This window comes from Choloepus didactylus, chromosome 19, assembly GCF_015220235.1.
Source record: "Choloepus didactylus isolate mChoDid1 chromosome 19, mChoDid1.pri, whole genome shotgun sequence".
NCBI lineage: Eukaryota > Metazoa > Chordata > Mammalia > Pilosa > Megalonychidae > Choloepus > Choloepus didactylus.
The window spans coordinates 18,486,850-18,504,251 of record NC_051325.1 but is presented as its reverse complement, the minus strand read 5'-3'; the positions used below and the strand labels follow the sequence as shown (position 1 = coordinate 18,504,251).

The 17,402-nt window shown below is 39.1% G+C and overlaps 1 protein-coding gene and 1 pseudogene across 6 annotated transcripts in view; one reads left to right on the top strand and one right to left on the bottom strand.

Moving 5' to 3' along the window:
- MACROD2 (mono-ADP ribosylhydrolase 2) overlaps window positions 1-17,402 on the top strand; it is a 2,227,780-nt gene that overhangs the window by 1,679,639 nt on the left and 530,739 nt on the right. The window lies entirely within an intron of this gene.
- On the bottom strand, window positions 14,632-16,076 carry LOC119515671 (annotated as a pseudogene).

Below are 17,402 nucleotides of genomic sequence, written 5' to 3'. Positions count from 1 at the left end.
TTGATATCTGAGGTCTTTCCATATCTGAGGCTAGAGCAGTCCATGGTTTCAACCTCAAGTTCCTGGACAATAAAAATGTATTAGTGGTACTCATGAACCCTGTGCTTGGTTAGTTTTTGTTTGTCTTTTACCTGCATTATTTCTGTATTTCCATTCCTCTTCATTCAGGCGGATTTAGTTTTCACCTTAATGTGTATAAATGATGCCATTCATGGAAAGCAATAAGTCAAAATGAAACCCAAAGGAAACCTCTCATCAATATTCACTTTGAGATGCTGTGTGTGCCCTTTAAAAGAAGCCAGCATTTTCCATTAAGGGTTTTGAAGCCCATTCTAAAACTCTGTTGGAATAAATGGTACTTTCCCTGGGAAGTATGATTTTAGGGGCCCAATTGTAGACCAATCTTTTAAAGGAAATTACTGAAAGTAAAAAATGAAATGCATATAGATCACGATAATTTTAGGCATTAAGACAGTGAGTGCTACATGTGACAGATGCTTCCAACTGTAATATATAAATATATATTTTAGACTCAAATAATTTTTCTCTTTTAAAGTATTTTTTTCTTTTTAAAGTACACTAAATGCAACTTTAATATATGTATATATATGTTAGTCTATCCAATTACTACTTCTTTTGTTTTTCTTTCCCTTTCCCTCTCTCTGTCCCTCTCTCTCTGTCCCTGTCTCTCTCTCCTTCTCTCTCTCACTCTCTCTTCTTCTCTTTATTTCTTTAAGAGTCTCAGTCCTTGTGCAGCTAAACGATCAACTCAGGGGAACACAACTAGTTAATAAAGAGGGAAAGGAACGTGTGACATGCACTTTGCATGCATAGCTTACATTTTGTCATAACCACACCATGGGCTAGGGTAGCTCAAGAGGATTCTATGTGACAGTGTGGTTGTGCAGTGAGAGAAGGGACTTTACCTGGAATGCAATTTTGGGGTAAGGTTGGGTAGAACGCTTGTCTGGAAGCTATATTTGCATTTCAAATTTACTATTTCTCCTTAGACTCTTTGTTTTTGGTACCTTGACAGAAAGGCATGGCTTTGGGGAGGAGGGGATAGAGATTTTGGAGTTGCTAAGTCTTTCCCAAACTACCCCTTTGCTCTGGCATTGCCTGTGAGGTGGGGGGTCTTTTTTCCGATTGTACAGCTGATAATCCTGAGGGTAAAATGCATTTCATTAACTTCCCAAAGGTTATGGAGTAATGGATAGGTTTCAAACTCAAGCCTGCCTAACCAGAAAATCTACATGTGCTTTTCATTACATCATGCTGACAGAATAGACCTGACATAACATAAACAACTTGGAAATGCCCCCTGGGATGAGACACTGTGGTTCAGTGTGTGACTGCATTGCTGTGTAGAGATGCATGTCCTTCTAACCACAGTAATTTAAATTTCTTTCAAATCACTCTGAAAAACATATATGGTCAAAGCTATGTCTCTGTATGCAAATTGATTTGGAGAAATAAATGAAACATGAATAAATTTGAAAATAAAGCCCATTAAAGTAAAGAGTTATTCATTTAAAAATACCCAGATTGGCCCAAGTCTATTGGTTGATATAATTCAAACTTTGTTCGTTGAGATGAACATTTCTGTATAAATACATTCAATTCTCCCTCCTTTACAGTCTTCTTTTGTATCTCCTTTTTTTTTTTTTTTTTTTTTTAAATTAGAAATCTTTAGAATTGAAGAGAGTCTAAAAAGCATGTATCAGGATGATAGAAAGTTGCGTGAAGGCTGTTATACATGTTCCCCAGTTTCAACCACATAATCATTTCATGCCCAATATACAAATGACATAACCACTGGTATAATACCTGGGGAATAAGTGGATTTGGTGACAAATCTGGCTACCAAGACACTGGTAGAGCCAATAACAAAGTATAATTTAACAGGTAGATATATAGGAAATTTCCAGAGTTATTGTGAGTTATGGTACCGTAGTTTCAGTTATTTCCTTATTGTGAAATACAACATATATACAAAAAGGTATAGCTTTCAAATTGCCATTTAACAAGTAGCTATAGAACAAATTCCAAAGGATGCTATGGGTTACAGTTCCACCATTTCAGTTCTTTCCTTCTAACTATTCTAATACCCTGGCAACTAAGAAAAAGAAAATTATATAAATATTCAGTATTCATAATCCTTTGTTAAATTCCATCTTGTCTGTTGCTCCCCTTTCCTCTAGTTCAGTTACTTTCCTGATCTTCAGGGATGTCTAGGCAGTGACCACCCTCACCTGTTCATGTCGAAAAGGGTGTCAACTTTATGAGCAAAGGAAAGTCCCTTTAGTTTTACACCAGTTGTTCACAAAAGGTGGCCACCAACCAGCAGCATCAGCCTCAGTTGGGAATTTCTTAGAAACTCAGATTCTCAGGTTCCACCCCAGACCTGCTGAATCAGACACTCTGGGGGCTGGGCCCACAACCTGTGTAAACAACCCCTCCAGGGGAGAGAGAACCACCATTTTACACTTGAAATTCAAGAGTTATTTCAAAGAAAAGGGTAGTTCCCTTATCATTGGACTGAGACCTTCACCACTCAAACTCTGCCTTGACTGCATCCATAAGGAACCTGTAAACAGAAAAGAGTGAGGCATAATGGAAGATTATGTAAGCGAACAACCAAAGGCAAGTCACGCTTCATTTCATGCAAAGACCCTTGGTAATCATGCATCCCTTGCATCCGGGGTTACCATCTTCCCAGATCTGTTTTCAGCATGGGTGTTCATCTGAGCATTTCAAATGAGTTCATATTGGGTAAATATAAATGAGAAATACATTGGTGACTTGAAAACAAGGATGGCGTTCTTTTGACAAGGATATTGACAAATCTGGCAATTATTTGGGAAAGACAAGTGTACCACCTGAAAAAGAAAGATGTGAAAGGGTATTCCCAAAAGAGCAGGAGTGACTGGACTGCAGTTAAGGCAATGATTGGAGGCATCATAGTGGATATCAAAGGTTATGACGTTTTATTATTGTAATTACAATAACAGTAAAACTGCAGCAGGGTCCATGCAGATTTGCCAGCCTTCCCTGTGACAGCCATTCCCTCTCATCAGCACTTCTGATTTGCAGAGGCTTCAGTCTAATGAGCAGCCTCAGCAAGTACACAGATTAATATATTTGCCTGAGACAGAACAGTTTTCAAGCTGGCAGTTGTTGATAAAGACATGTCACCCCGGGTTTTGTTTTTCACTGGAAAGCCCATGAGTGGGGATGGTGAAGTTCTTTTTATCACTTTCACATGGGCTGTTGTCTTGGTGCAAATGAAGAGACTGAGAGGCCACAATCATTCCTCAACTCCTAAAACAAAAGAAGGTGAATTCCATTATTCCAAGGGCTCTGGGGATTGCACATCTTCAGAAGCATTCAAGAGAGAAGGAAACCACATGTTAAAGGGCCTCAGTGTTGATTAAAAAGCGAGAGCAGAAACAAAGCTCAGGAGCCTTTGCATTTATTATATGTATTAATTGTGCTGCTATCTTTGGCTTGCAGAAAAGGACATAATAAGAGATGTGATGGCAGTTTTGGCATATTTGTTATGGATTAAAACGTTACCACACAGTAAGTTATGTCCATCAAAACATTTGTTGATAGAATGCCATAGATCCTTTTTTCATATTCCAGCAACCTCCAGATAATTTTTATTGTGACTCTTGGTTGCATTTCCAGTGGCCCACAGCTTTAATGCAATCCTGCCCATCTTAAGAAATATGTCTCTTTTTAGTATTTTTAGAGATTTGGGGAAAAAAAAAAGAAACCAGTGGAAATCATATCACCCTCCTGTTTATACTTCAGGGGATTCTTAGTGTGGTCAGCAAAGGATGCAAAACCTCAATACTGCTAATTTCTCTGACCTTAACACCTGTGTTGACACTTGCTCTCTGAGTTCTGAACCCACCTCCCTACCTCTCCAAGCACCTTTCCACTCAGAGCCATAGTATCTGTTGCTCACTCGCTTGGAACAGTTCTTCCACTTTGCCTGGGAAACTCCCACTCATCCTTCCATTGTGGCTCCTACATTCTGACTCTAGGAAGCCCTCCTTGTCCCCAGGCTGATTCATGACCCCAGTTGCATGCTTTCAAAGCATCTTATAGTTTTATGTTAGAGTAATTATTTGATTAAAGCCTGTCTTCCGATTTAGAGGCCATGATTTGCTCATCAGTGGATCCCTAGCACTTAGCAGAGAGCTTGCCTGGCTTATTGTGGGCAATAGTGAGCTGTTGATTTTTTGAACAGGGGATGATACAGTTGGCTACATTTTAGAAAAATAAACCTTATAGCAAGTGTGGAAGTCAGATTGGAGAGTAGAATGATTAGCATTGGAGTTCTCATGGTGGACTGTTGCAGTAGTCCAGGAAAAAAAAAAACACCAACTACCTAAACTAGCCATTTTATCATCCATTTAGTCACTTGCTGAACACTCATTGAGTGCCTACAATGTATCGTTCAGACTCCATGCTGGGTACTAAGGTAATAAAGGACTCTGAAAAATGGAAAGGAAGGTGTAGATACCAAAGGCACTTTAGTGATAGAATCCACAGGACCCATTGAGCAATTTTTGAAGTGGCGGAAGAAGGAATTCAAGAGGAATATGAAGTTTCTAGCTCAATGACTATATATAGAGGATGATTCTATTAACCCTGTTTTAAGACTTCAGGAGAAACAGCAAATCAGAACAGAAGGTACAGAGCTCAATTTTGAACAGGTTGTTTGAAATGCCTGTCAGATTTCCTGGTGGAGCATCTAAAACAGCGGTCTTTTGGAAAGAAGTGTTTCTGCTCAGTATAATAGGTCTGGTTGACTGTTAAGTATTGGCCTGTAAAGACTGGGGGGAGAGCAAGGCCCATGTAAAATAAATAATTTAGTGAAGAACTTATGTCTTCTTCTTTAACCTTCAGAGTGTTCACGTTTTGAATGAGGGTGAAATAAATGCAATAGAGCTTTTGTAAAGAAATGCTGAAGGAATGTATTTCATGGATAGTGTAGTTTGAAAACAAGTTAAACATAACGTATTTTCATTTAGTGGCAATGGATTAAATCGATATTTGCTAAGCTACTGCTTTTGTGCTAACTCTACATTCTACAATATGTATTACTTTCTGTCATAACTGAACAGTTTATCTATTTTGTATCTTCTTTTTCATTTTACTTTAAATCTCTTGCATTTGCCCCTTCCAGGCAATACTTAGGAATTTATGTAATCAACAAACACAGTGATAAATATGTCTCTTTGCAGCAAGCTTCAAAAATCTCAAGAGATATGAAAATCTAGCCAGATAAATCCATGGTTTATTATGTGAGCCAAATGCTTTCTCTAAAATGAGAAAAATTCAAATCAATGACAAAGAGGAGCATGTGTGGCTTACGCTGACTGTAGGTGAACACAGGTGAGTGTCAGTACCACAAGCACACTCAGAATTATCTAAGAACATCGTGCCTTGAAAACTCTCTAATATCTTATGAAGCTTGGGCTAGGTGTGCAGCAGTATTAAAACATACCAACTCTAGTAATGCTTTTTTGGTGTCTATTCAAGCAATTGCATTTGTACTTCGTTCAGCAACTTGTTATTTAAATATTGAAGTATGATTTAAGAAACTGACAGTTGACGGTAGATATTTTCACTGATTCATTAGTTAAACCAAGAGGGTTTTTTGTCCCTCCTGGTTGTTCAGAATATTGATGGCATGTATTTTAAGGTGAAATTTTGACTTTATTCATTCACTCAATAAATACCTATTTAGAAGTTATCCAATGGTGAGCACTGTGCTAGACTTTAGGTAGGAGAGATAAAGTGATAACAGACAGTAATAGCTGAGAAGGAATTCCACATGGGGCAGAGGGAAAAATGTGTGGAAGTATAGGAATGTGAGACAGCATGGATGCTCAGATTACAGCAGATAGTTGGGCATGGCTGGAAGCATGAGCTTAGAATGTGGTTGAATGTAGAGGAGTGGTATGAAGGGCTCAATAATTGATCAGGACCAAACCATGACCAGCCTTGAATGCCAAACTAAAGAGTTAAGATTTCCAAAGGTAATTAGAATCTGTATCCTGTAGTGTATAGGGACTTTTCAATAAGAGGGTGACATGACCAGATCTGCAATGTATAAAGATAACCTCTAATCAGTGTGGAGGATGAATTGGGAGATGAGAAAAGGAGTCAGAAGAGAAGGCAGAATGGTCAAGTGAGAGGGTCTGGTGACAATTCAAACGAGAAATAGTGAGCTCTTGAATCAAGGACAAAGTGTTGGATGTGGAAAGGAGGGGACCAAGTAAGAGAAATCTAAGACTTGGGTGCTGGGGATCAAACATAGAGAAAAATTCCAGTGTAACTGGGTTGATTGGGGTGCTTTTCATGGAGACTGGAAATGGAAGAAGATTAACAGGTTTCTGTGGGAAGCAGTGATTTAGTCAGCGTTGGGTTACATCAAGTTTGTGGTACCAAAGAGAAACTGATGTGGCAATTTTCTGTAGAAACTGGACTTATGAGTCTGAAACATAGAATCCAGGGCCTCTCCAAAACACTGTCTTTTGGCACAGTGCGTACTATAATTTCTTTCATTTCTTAGTCTTTCATTTAAAAATCATATGTTATACTTTCAGCAGAAAGGAAATTTGGATATTGATTGGAAATGTGAAAAATCAAAACGAAAGAACTGAGTCAAAAAATACAGGAGACGCTTCCCAGATGAATTTCAACAACTTGGTATTCATGTGATGAGTTTTGATTAATGGGCTGGCAGCCCAATCTTGGTGGAAAGAGCTGGGTCTTTCAGTTTTCTTCAGAATATTTTGATTCTGTAATATGACTGACACATCTCCATATGGCCCAAAGTAGGATCTTGTGTGATATTGAGGTTTTGCCTAACAGTTTTCATCAGAAAGCTCAGAGTATTTAGCCAATTTCTTAATATATTCATTTTAATAGACTTGCTGTTTCTAAGGAAGACTGTTTCTGGGAAGACATTTATTTTTCATTTGTATCACTCTTTATTGCCCAACATAGTACCTTATACATGGTGGATGTGAAATAAATCCAGCTGCTTAATGGTTGTTTTGTAAATGCTCAGGACATAGGCTTTGAAAATAATTTCTATAACCCATATTTGCTTGTAGTATATTGGTCTTCACATAATGGTCTCCCTTCCCCTCCATCTCACAATGGAACATGTTAGGTTTGCTAAGAAGCAAAAATGATGCTAGCAAATAACCCTAACTTGGGCATCAAGTCTTTTTTTTTTTTTTTTTTTTTTTTTTCAATCCAGTGTTATAAACACTATCACTAGGCAGGGGCACTGGGTAATAGTTGGAAACTTTTGAGTTTGTGTAATTCATGTAGTTGTGGGACTACTCTCTATCTCTACACTAGGCACCACTGGGTTATACCAAAGAAGCATATCAGAGGGCATCCTCTATGGAGACAGTTAAAAGCCAAGGTCATTGGTATCAGATTGATTATTGTCAAATCGCAGCTCAGCCACTCTCTTGTTAGGTAAACTTAAACAAGTTATGTGTCCCCTCTTAGTCTCATTTTTTTTTTTTTTTTTTTTTTTTATAACATGGGGATTATAGTAGTATCTATTTCCTAGGGTTATTTTGGGGACAATACTTGTAAAGAAATTAGGGCAAATATAGAAAAGCTCATTAAATAGTAGGCATTATTGTCAAAATTATCATCATCATTATCATGGAGATGTTGGAGTCCTATGTACCCACTTGGACCTATGAAGAAACCATTTAAGAAAGTAGGAGAGAAGTGGAAGATGATGCTTTAATTGCATGGATATTTAGAGTAGGATGGATGTTCATAAGCTAACATGGATGTTCATAAGGTCTGGGAAGGACTCTAGAGGAGGTAAGTCTTCAGTGGCCCTTCACAGATGGATAGCTTAAAAGAAGTTTAAAAGAAGAGAAAAAAAAATGTACTATGAGATCTCTACCATTTTACGCACTTGACTGATTTTGACTTCACTGAAATCTGTTCCTGAACACAATTTCCGTAGAAACATTGCTTCTCACAATATTTACTATTGTAAGCTTTATCAAACAGCCAAGTGATTTCTAAAAAATTAGGGGTCTTGATCTTTGCCTTTCTCTTGGCTGGAAACTTAATCATTCTTTGGTGAATAATACAAACTCTGTTTGCAGACCCAGGACTTGAAATTGGAGTTCAGGGAAGGCCTTGCCCATTTTCTATGCAGCACAATCCTTCATATCAGAGCAAATGCCTGTTTCGTCTGAGTCTAACCCATGACGCATGGTACAGATCTGGGAATCTGGGATTTGATGCCTGGCCTGGGCTTCTAGGCTGATGTCCCTGTCTTGTGGGAAAATATGGTAAACGTGGCCATGCATAAATTTAGAGTTTTTGATCTCTGGAGAACAAACCTTGATTCTCCCCCCACCCTCTCTGAAGCTTGCTATAACTATTTATATAAAATTTTTTGTTACTAAAATTGTTTGTTTGGAGTTTTTAAATGATTAGAGGAAGTGTGGCGTGGGGGTTTGAAGTTTTTGCCTCAAGATCAATTAACCCTGGGTTCATATATATTAGTTGTAGGGCCCTGAGCAAATTACTTAACTTTTCTAAGTGTCAGCTTCCTCATCTGTTCAACAGAAATGAACTATATTGCCCCACTAAGGAAATAGTGTATACTGTAAAAAGTATTTGGCACATAATAGGACCACAAATAATAGGACACATAAAGTGTAGCTGCTATTATTTTAATGATACCCTAAGCAGACATTCAAGTTTTCAGTGCCACAGCCATTGAAGACTTGTGCCCCTACTCCCAGGGATATCATTTCCTTGACTTTCAAGACATGACTTTGGAATGGTGGGACATCCTGCTACAGACAATGAGAACTTTCACAAACAAGCAGTGAGGCAACACTCTATTTGTAATGGCTTTGTTTTCTGTTGGTACAATTATAAGCAGTGTATTAAACAATAAGCATCCCCAAAACAAGTGGGTAAAAATAGTAAGCATTTACTTAGTGAGGGAGAGAGCAATTCAGGGCGATTGGCTCTGTGGGCTCAGCTGTTCTTGCTCATGTTCTGGAAGTCAGGCGGCTATTGGCTGACCTGGATTAGGGTCAGCCCCACCAACTAGATTGTTCCACCAGTCTTCCATTCTCCTCCTGGGACAAGTGGGCCTGCTTGGGCATTTTCGTCTCCTGGTGATGGCAAAGGTGCAAGAGTGAACAAGTCCAATTGTTCAAAGACTGCTTATGTCACATATGCTAGCATCCCATTGGCCAAAGTGAGTTTTGTGGCTGAGCACAGAGTCAAAGGCAAGGGGAGGTCACTACACACACTGGGAAGGTGCCCTGGGAAAGGGCATGGATACAGAATGGGGGAAGAATTGGGACAGCATCATGATCTACCACAGCCTTAGCATAACCCATAGCTAGGAGACCATCCCCAAAAGCTAGATTCTCGGGAATAGACATTTGCCCTAATATTGATTCTTTCCCTGAAGCCATACAATTTGCCTTAGCACCCACCTGTACCACCAGTAATAGAGCAGAAAGGCTTAGTGAGTCTCATATAGTCACAGATAGTGTTAAAAGAAAGAACCCATACACTCATCTCAAGAATACAGATTGTCTACCTAGTAGCAAAGATTGTTTCCAACTCTTGAATAGATCCTCACTGGGTGTTTGTGTTAGGGGCGGGGAATGCTCTGAATGTCACATCTAAAGCCACTTTGTTTTAAGCAACAGAGAAGCCATCAAGATTAGAGTTCCTGGCATCGTCCTCACCTGTGAACAGAGTCAGACGTGTGAATTTGGTCATGACTACATACATGCAAATGACTCTGGAAGGTTTGACCATGCCTGCAAGCCTTCCTAATGTAACTTAAGACAGAGATATTTCATTTGTTTGCTGTTGAAACATATCTTCCTTTACTCTCTGAACTCTAGATCCTCCATGCCCCCAGGGAAATTCTATACCAGGCTGAACTGTAGGGGGTCACGTTCTGGACTTTTGTGCCCTCATTTTCATGCTGCATTCCTCTGAGGGGCCTCGAGTACTTCAGGAGCTGGTAGAACTTGGCTGTCATTTGAAAATGTTTTCCTTCTAACTGTTTTAATTTAGAAGCTAATTTATACTCTGCTTTCAAATAGGCTCAACTGCATTTCATATCTCTGACATGTGGCATGCATTGCAGTGACTGGGATGGAAGGAGACAATTCAATCAAAAGATGTTTTCTCCATGGAGGAAATGAATATTATTTGTTCATCTTGCAATTCAGGATTCTGGGCAAATTATGATGTTTGGCAAAGGCACGAGCAAGACAGAAAGACAAATTGCATGGTGTGAGAACCGCCTTCTTGATATTAAGGTTTCCTTAAAACAGTAGGTATTGGCTGCAGCGAAATATTAAGCTGCAAATCACTGGTTTGCAACTTCTTGATCATCAGTTGTAATCCCAAGAACATATTTAATTTCCTATTTAGTCCTAATTTCTCTTGTTCCTTAATTATATCTCTCCACTCAAAATATGCCATCTGTTGGCAGCAGCCCATAGAAAACAGATACTGCATACTCAGTAATCTTGCAGTGAGCTTTTACACTGTGAGGATGAAAAACAGTCCTCTTTGGAATTACAGGGGTCACCTTTAAAATCCCTGTTTCCTTTTGACCACATATAGTATAGGAAATAAGTCTTGTTTCATTTTCTTTTCTGAAACGTTTGTGACTGGAGGACAGTGCTCTGTTTTCAAGGGAAAAGGAATTTACAGCTCTGCTCAGAGATGCATTTAGCCATTTTTAACCTTCAATTTAATAAATCCCCAGACTTGCCTTTTTTTTCCAAGAAAGAATCTAATTGGCTGCATAGCCCAGAAATTGAGGCTATGGCAGAGAGGTTCCTTCCACGTGAAGGCTGTGAGATGGATGGCTGGAGTGGGGCAGAGGGAGCACCAGAAGGTGGGGACTGGGCAGAAATATGATGTATTCATATTTACCCTCTTCTGATCCAGGGTTTGAACACATCTGTCTCTTACCTATATTGGAACAACATTTCTGATGCAAACAAGGGGCTCTCTTTGACTGTGGATAAACACAATGAGAACTAGCATTTCTGGGTCTTAATGTGACAGGCAAACGTGATTACACGTACTTTCTCCTTTAATGCTTTCAAAAAACCCCATGAAGTTTCTATAGTGTTATTTGCCATGTATGGGTAAAACAGGCGCCAAGTTCCATAGCTATTGAGGGTCAGAATCTGGATGGCAAACTGGGCAGTCTGATTTCAAGGGATCTCCACACTTAAGCTAAAATATGGAATGGATTAAAAATGAAGTTGTTTTATCCTGAATGCCTGCAAAAAACCTCCTGAGAATAAAGAAGAGAATCCAGGTTTGCTTAAAATAAACTGTTAGAAATATTAAAATGGACACATAAAGTACATCAATGCAAAGGTGAGGTAGAGGAGTTTTTGATCTTTCCTTTAGCTCACTCATGTTTTGAAATGATTCCTTTTGATGCCATTTCTGCAATGGTTACTGCTCTCAAGTTTTAGATGACTTTTGATCTCCCAGAGCAATTAAAAGGTAATATCACTATTTTACCATGTGACGCTTGACATCTGATTCATACATCACTCAGCCTGAAGGCATATTTTTCAAACTCACCTGGCTGCCTGTCAAGCAGTGAATTGATCCCTTCTAGGATTCAAAAGGAACTCCCACTTTTAAAGGAGATTCAGGCAAGTGCACAAAATCAATGTCCCTATTACTCCCCATCTCCTTTTTTAGCAAGCCAGAGAGCTAACAATCATCTCACCTATCATTCATCTTGACAGCTTGCTGTTGGATCAGAACCGAAGACAGACCCACCCCCTCCAATTTCACATCCCAGTAATTGATGTCAAATTCTCCACTACCAAAGGTCTGCTTAAAACCCACCAGTGTGGCCTTCACAATGTTTGAGTCCAAGTTCCCTCAAACTCTCACATCCTTCCTCCCTCCACCATGGATATTCTGACTCATAAATGTCACTACATGGTAGAGGTTGCTTCATCTCGCAAATTGCCACTGTCAAAATATTCTCAGCAGTACTAGACAGATGGAACCAATCCAGGGAGCAAAACAAATGCTATTGCAGCTTTTAGCGCACTCCAAATGTAGCAGTACTAGCTGTTCTTATCTCATAATATGCCCATCACCATCATTTTTTTCCCTAACAATCTGTCCATGATGACAAGTTCTATTCCATTTTCCTGATGAGGGATCATGTCTCTAAGCCATATGTTGTAACAGGAAGACTAGCCCAGTGTAGCCTTTAGATATTTAAGTAAGTGGAGTAGTACCACTCATATACCTCCCATTTTCTGAGTACTTATCTCAGTGGCTCTATATCCTAATAACAATTTCTGTGACTGAGAAAACTAAAGAACACATATAATGTGGTCTCAAACATGTAGGATGGAGTAAACCATCTAATTGTTCTCTTCTGCCAAATTTTTTGATTGCCATTTTTAGAAAGATGATCTGTCTCTTGACATGAGTTGAGCTGGTGCTACCGACTGTTTGTAGAGGATTTGAGCAGCTGGCTAAGATAGATGGATTCTTGTGTTGAACCATTGAAGTCTTTGCCTATATAAATCTTCATTTCCTTGTCATGCTTATTAAGCTTTCTTCATTTCAGAATGCATCTGCCCCACCCTGGTTTCACCCTATTTAGTAATTGTTTCTACATGAACTGGGTTGCTTCACTATAAGCATCCTCTAAAAGATGTTTGCAACCGCAGTAAAATAGGGCTGGGAAGTAGCCACATGGTATATTTTGAACTCACCCAAATAGCTTTTGCCTCATTATCTATCTGTATTCATCCATCCATCTTCCCATCTATTTGGTAGCTTTATATTTATCTTGGAAATAGTCTCAGAATTTTGCTTTAATTTGTTTAACAGACAACATAGCTTTTCGTCGTTTCTGATTCATCTAGTAGAGGACTTCTTTTCTAGAGTTCTAATCAAAACTGTGTGAAACTCAGTTGAAACACATAGTGGTTTTTAAAACATACCAAAAAATTCTTTAACACCCCTCCCTTTGAGAGGAGTAGTTTGTGTTCCTTCCCCTTGAATCTGGACCAGCCTTAGTGATGTACTTTTTACTGTTGGAATGATGCAGAAGTGATGCTGTGTAATTCTCACAACTGTGCCAGTAAAGGGCATGTAGCTTCTACTTGGTGCTCATGGGTTGTTGTCTCTGGAGGAAGTCAGACACCATGTAAAAAGTCCAACTACCCTGACACCACCATGCCAAGGCACACAAGCCAGCAGTGCAGTTGAATTCCCAGCCAACAGCCATGCCAATAGTATGAGTGATCCACCTTGGATGTTCAGAGCAATGAGGGCTTCCAATGATTTTTAAGCCCAACTAATATCTGACATCATCCACATGAGAAATGCTAAGCTAGAACTGCCCAGAAAACTCTTCTTGAATTCCAGACCCCCAAGTTGTATACATAGTAAAATGGTTGTTTTAATTGCTTGGTTTTGGGTTAATTAGGCAGCAGTGGTGACTGAAATATAACCAGTATTTGGTTTGTAAGTTACTGAGGATTTCAAAGGAAAGCCAACCATTTTATCTTTTAGAAATGGACCGGTTATTTTTTCCTATTTTTCACATTCTGTATTAAGTGATAGTCTCTTTTATAAGTTTTGCTGCTAAACAGAGATTTAGAAAGAAGTATATCTAGAAAGTATGACCGTGTGTCAATATCTTTTCACCAAAGGACCATTTATTTCACATGAATATGGAAAGAAGTTCTTAACTGCATGAGCTTTGAGACCAATAGGAAAAGAAAAATAGTTTTAGATATCTTCTTCAATCTATCTATTCTGAGATTTGGTTCTCACTTACTTATTGCTTTGTGTATTGTGCGTTCATCATCTCTTAAATATTGTGTACCTTGCTTGGTATTCTCTAGATGCTTGGGTAATGCAATACAATATTGACTGAAGTTTTATTTTGACCCCTAAGTCTCATCTCCAGTCATGAATGAGGAGCACTGACTTGCTATTACAATTCCTCAGAACTTTCTAGAAAGTTGACTCCAATGTTTCCCCTGTCTGCCCCAGTACCAGTCATCATGTCATGTAATCCAATCAGCTTTCCCTTGAAACTTGCCAAATCACCCATTCAGCATGGGTGGGATGGGCATTTCATAGTTGGAGAATATGTTAACTCAAAGCAATTATTCTCTGTACACTTGTCATGTATGTGTGTATGAACAATTCTTTGCATGACTATCTTAACATTAAGCATATAAAGTTAGAAACATTATAAAACTTCACTCACAAATACTTCAACATTTATCTTCTAAGAACAAGGACATTTTCTTACATAATAAGGGCATTATAATCAAGAAATTTAACACAGATAAAATCATATTTCCCCACATACAATCTGCACTGCGATTTCTCCAGTACCCCAATAAGGTTTTTTGTTTTGTTTTTTTTTTTGCTAAATACAATATCCAGTGCAACTCATTTAGTTGAGAGGTGTCTTTATCCTCCTGTAATCGAGAAAAGTTTCCCCATCTTTTTTTTTTTAGGAAAGAAGAATATTTATTATACAAATATTAAAATCTATACATTCTTAGCTAATGAGATATACTTGGTTAAAAAGTCTTTTAGTTTAGGTATATGCATCATTTCCTTCATTGTGGTGTCTCTACATCTTAGATGTATTAAGCCATTCTCCAAAGTAGCTTCAGTAATAAGAACTGTGAAGAGCATACTCATTTTATCACACTTTGAATAAAGTTGTTCAAATGAAGAGTGTATAGTTTCCAAATAACCAGGCCACACAGAAATTCCATTTTCTAAAAAATCATTAAATAGCCCTTGACAAACCTGTCTTAGTTCCATTGTTAGGCCTCTTCCAACATCCAAAGCAACCTTAATAGGGGCTAAACAAGGGTGAAGTTTAAGTGCCTTTCTATGAAGACTTTTCTTCTTTGTAAAGGAGTTCTCTGTGGGCTGGAAAGAATCATAGAGGTAAGCCAGCACGCCTCGGTCTAGGTCTCCATTTATAGATAGAACACAAGGAACCACACTTTTTCATCCATCTCGGCCATGTAATTTTAACACATTTCCAGGATATGTGTGTAAAAGTTCCTGATCTCCTCGATTCCACAGGGTTTCTATTGGCTCCTTTCCCCAGGGAAAATTGTAGTAAAGTTTGTTTCCTTTTCATCCCTCTTCATCCTGACAATCGCTGCTGCTGAAGTTAGATGGACTCACTGCAAACTTTCTCCACCACAGGAATCAATGACGTAACCAGAAATCAAGCCATTGGCTTGCAGTTCTCAGAGAAGTAAACCATACCAGTGACACTTCAGTCTTCCCTGACTCTTTTAGTGCCATTAGGCATCTGATGAGTATCAGAAACAGGATGAAAACACACTCAGATCTGAGCAAGGCCATAAGGTAGCCTCTTGTTTACCAGATCCAGACAATTAACATAATTCTTCAAAGCACAGTGCAGAAGACTCTCCAGTAGTTTCCCAGAAGTTTTTAGTAAGTTCTCAAGAAATGCTACTAGCTGTTCCTTACTCAGCTCTTGGTCTTGCAAGATTTCGCGTAGAGTTTCTGTAAAAACTAACCTGAAGGCACAATCCCCTGGCAGTGCAGGGCCTGGTTCGTGGTGCAGGGCGTCCACCGGGAAGACCTGCTCCCTCAACACGACCACCGAGGACCACCATTCTGCGGCCAGGTTCTTCCGCAACTCTATGCCCAAAGGTCCAAAACCCGGGTGGCACCCTTTCAGAAGAGACTCTTGGCTTAGTTCCGCCGAGGAAGTGCCTTCTCTGACAAATCTCGAGCAGCGCGATGCTGCCCTCTCCAGCCTCGGGGCTTCTCTCCGCTCGCTCCCGGACGGGAGCTCCGCGTAGGACCGCGGCTGCCCTCCGAGGGAGCCATTCCTGGTCGTCCACCGCTCCAGCTGCCCCCGCACCTGCTCAACTCCCAAACCCGGGGAACAGGCTCCTGCAGGTTTTATGGCAGGCCCTGAAGGCTGCACTGGAGCGCATCGTCCTCTCGCTCTCCCCATCTCTTTTTGTGTTGTTGATGATATTGACGTTTTTAAAGTCAGGATACATTATTTTTAGAATGTTCCACAATTTGAGTTTATCGTATTATTTCCTCAAAATTGCATTCAGGTTAACAATTTGGAATAAGAATAATTGTAGATGATATTATTCCTTCCCAGTATATCACATCAGAAGGCATTGCCATCCATCACTGCCTTTTTTGTTTGATGTAGAGTTTGATTACATGGCCCAAGGTGGTTTCCACCATATTTTTTCACTGCGGAGATGTCTTTTTCTTTCAGTAATTTATAAGTAATCCAAGAAGTGATACTTTGAGACTGTGCGACTATTCTGTTCCCCAGCAACTCTTCATCCCATGGTTTTAGAATCCATTGATTGGTCCCATCTGAATGAATCATATTGGTGGCTGCAAACTGATGACTTCCTAATCCTATCAGAGATGCATATCTCCCGTTTACTTCCAGGGTAGGTGTGGGGAAGAGGCCAGGCAATGTGGGTCAGAGGGGAGCATTTGGAGGTTCCACTGTTCCTTACACAGAATTTCAGTTAGACCTGTTTTCAGCTCCAAGACTCGCCCCTTTTTTTCAAGGATGCCAAGTATCTTCACTTCCAGAGCCTCTTCCGAGTTCTGTGGCCATAGTCGCTGGTTTCTTGTGTCACCGTCTCTGAAGGCCCTTGCATTTTATTTTTTATCCCTTACTATCTGTTACTTCTCATTTCATATATAAAAATATTGTTAACTTGTCTTTTGTCACCTCATTTTCCGTTCTCTTTCCCTTGTAGGCATTTATTTATTTTTTTGTTTGTTTATATTATACCATCATTTTAGTGGGCTTTCGAAAAGGAATGAAGAAGAAAATATGCATTGAAAGCCTCATTTTTTTTTTTTTTTTTTTTTTTTTGGTATTTTTAGTCTTGGGATTCGCAGATAAATGCCCTAAATCTCCATTTGCATTATACTGTTTCATATAAAACAATATTTTTCTTCCTGTATGACTGTAATAGCTTTACTTTTTATTTATGATAATTATGTAAAATTTATTACTTTTGTATAAGGAGAAAAATCTGCCTTAGTTTGTTTATTTGCATATATAGTTTTGTCTTCAAGGAAATCTATGATTTATTTTCTTTATATAATGGTATGTTTTACTCAGTCAGACCTAGGAAGATTTGGTAAGTATATGGTGAGGGAACATGTGTTTTCCTCCCATCATAGCTCACTATATACTTTTCTCTTTCATAAAGAAATTAGCTCTTGCTTGTCAGAAGTAGCATCTGGGCCTTTGGCTTAATTCTCGGGTTGTT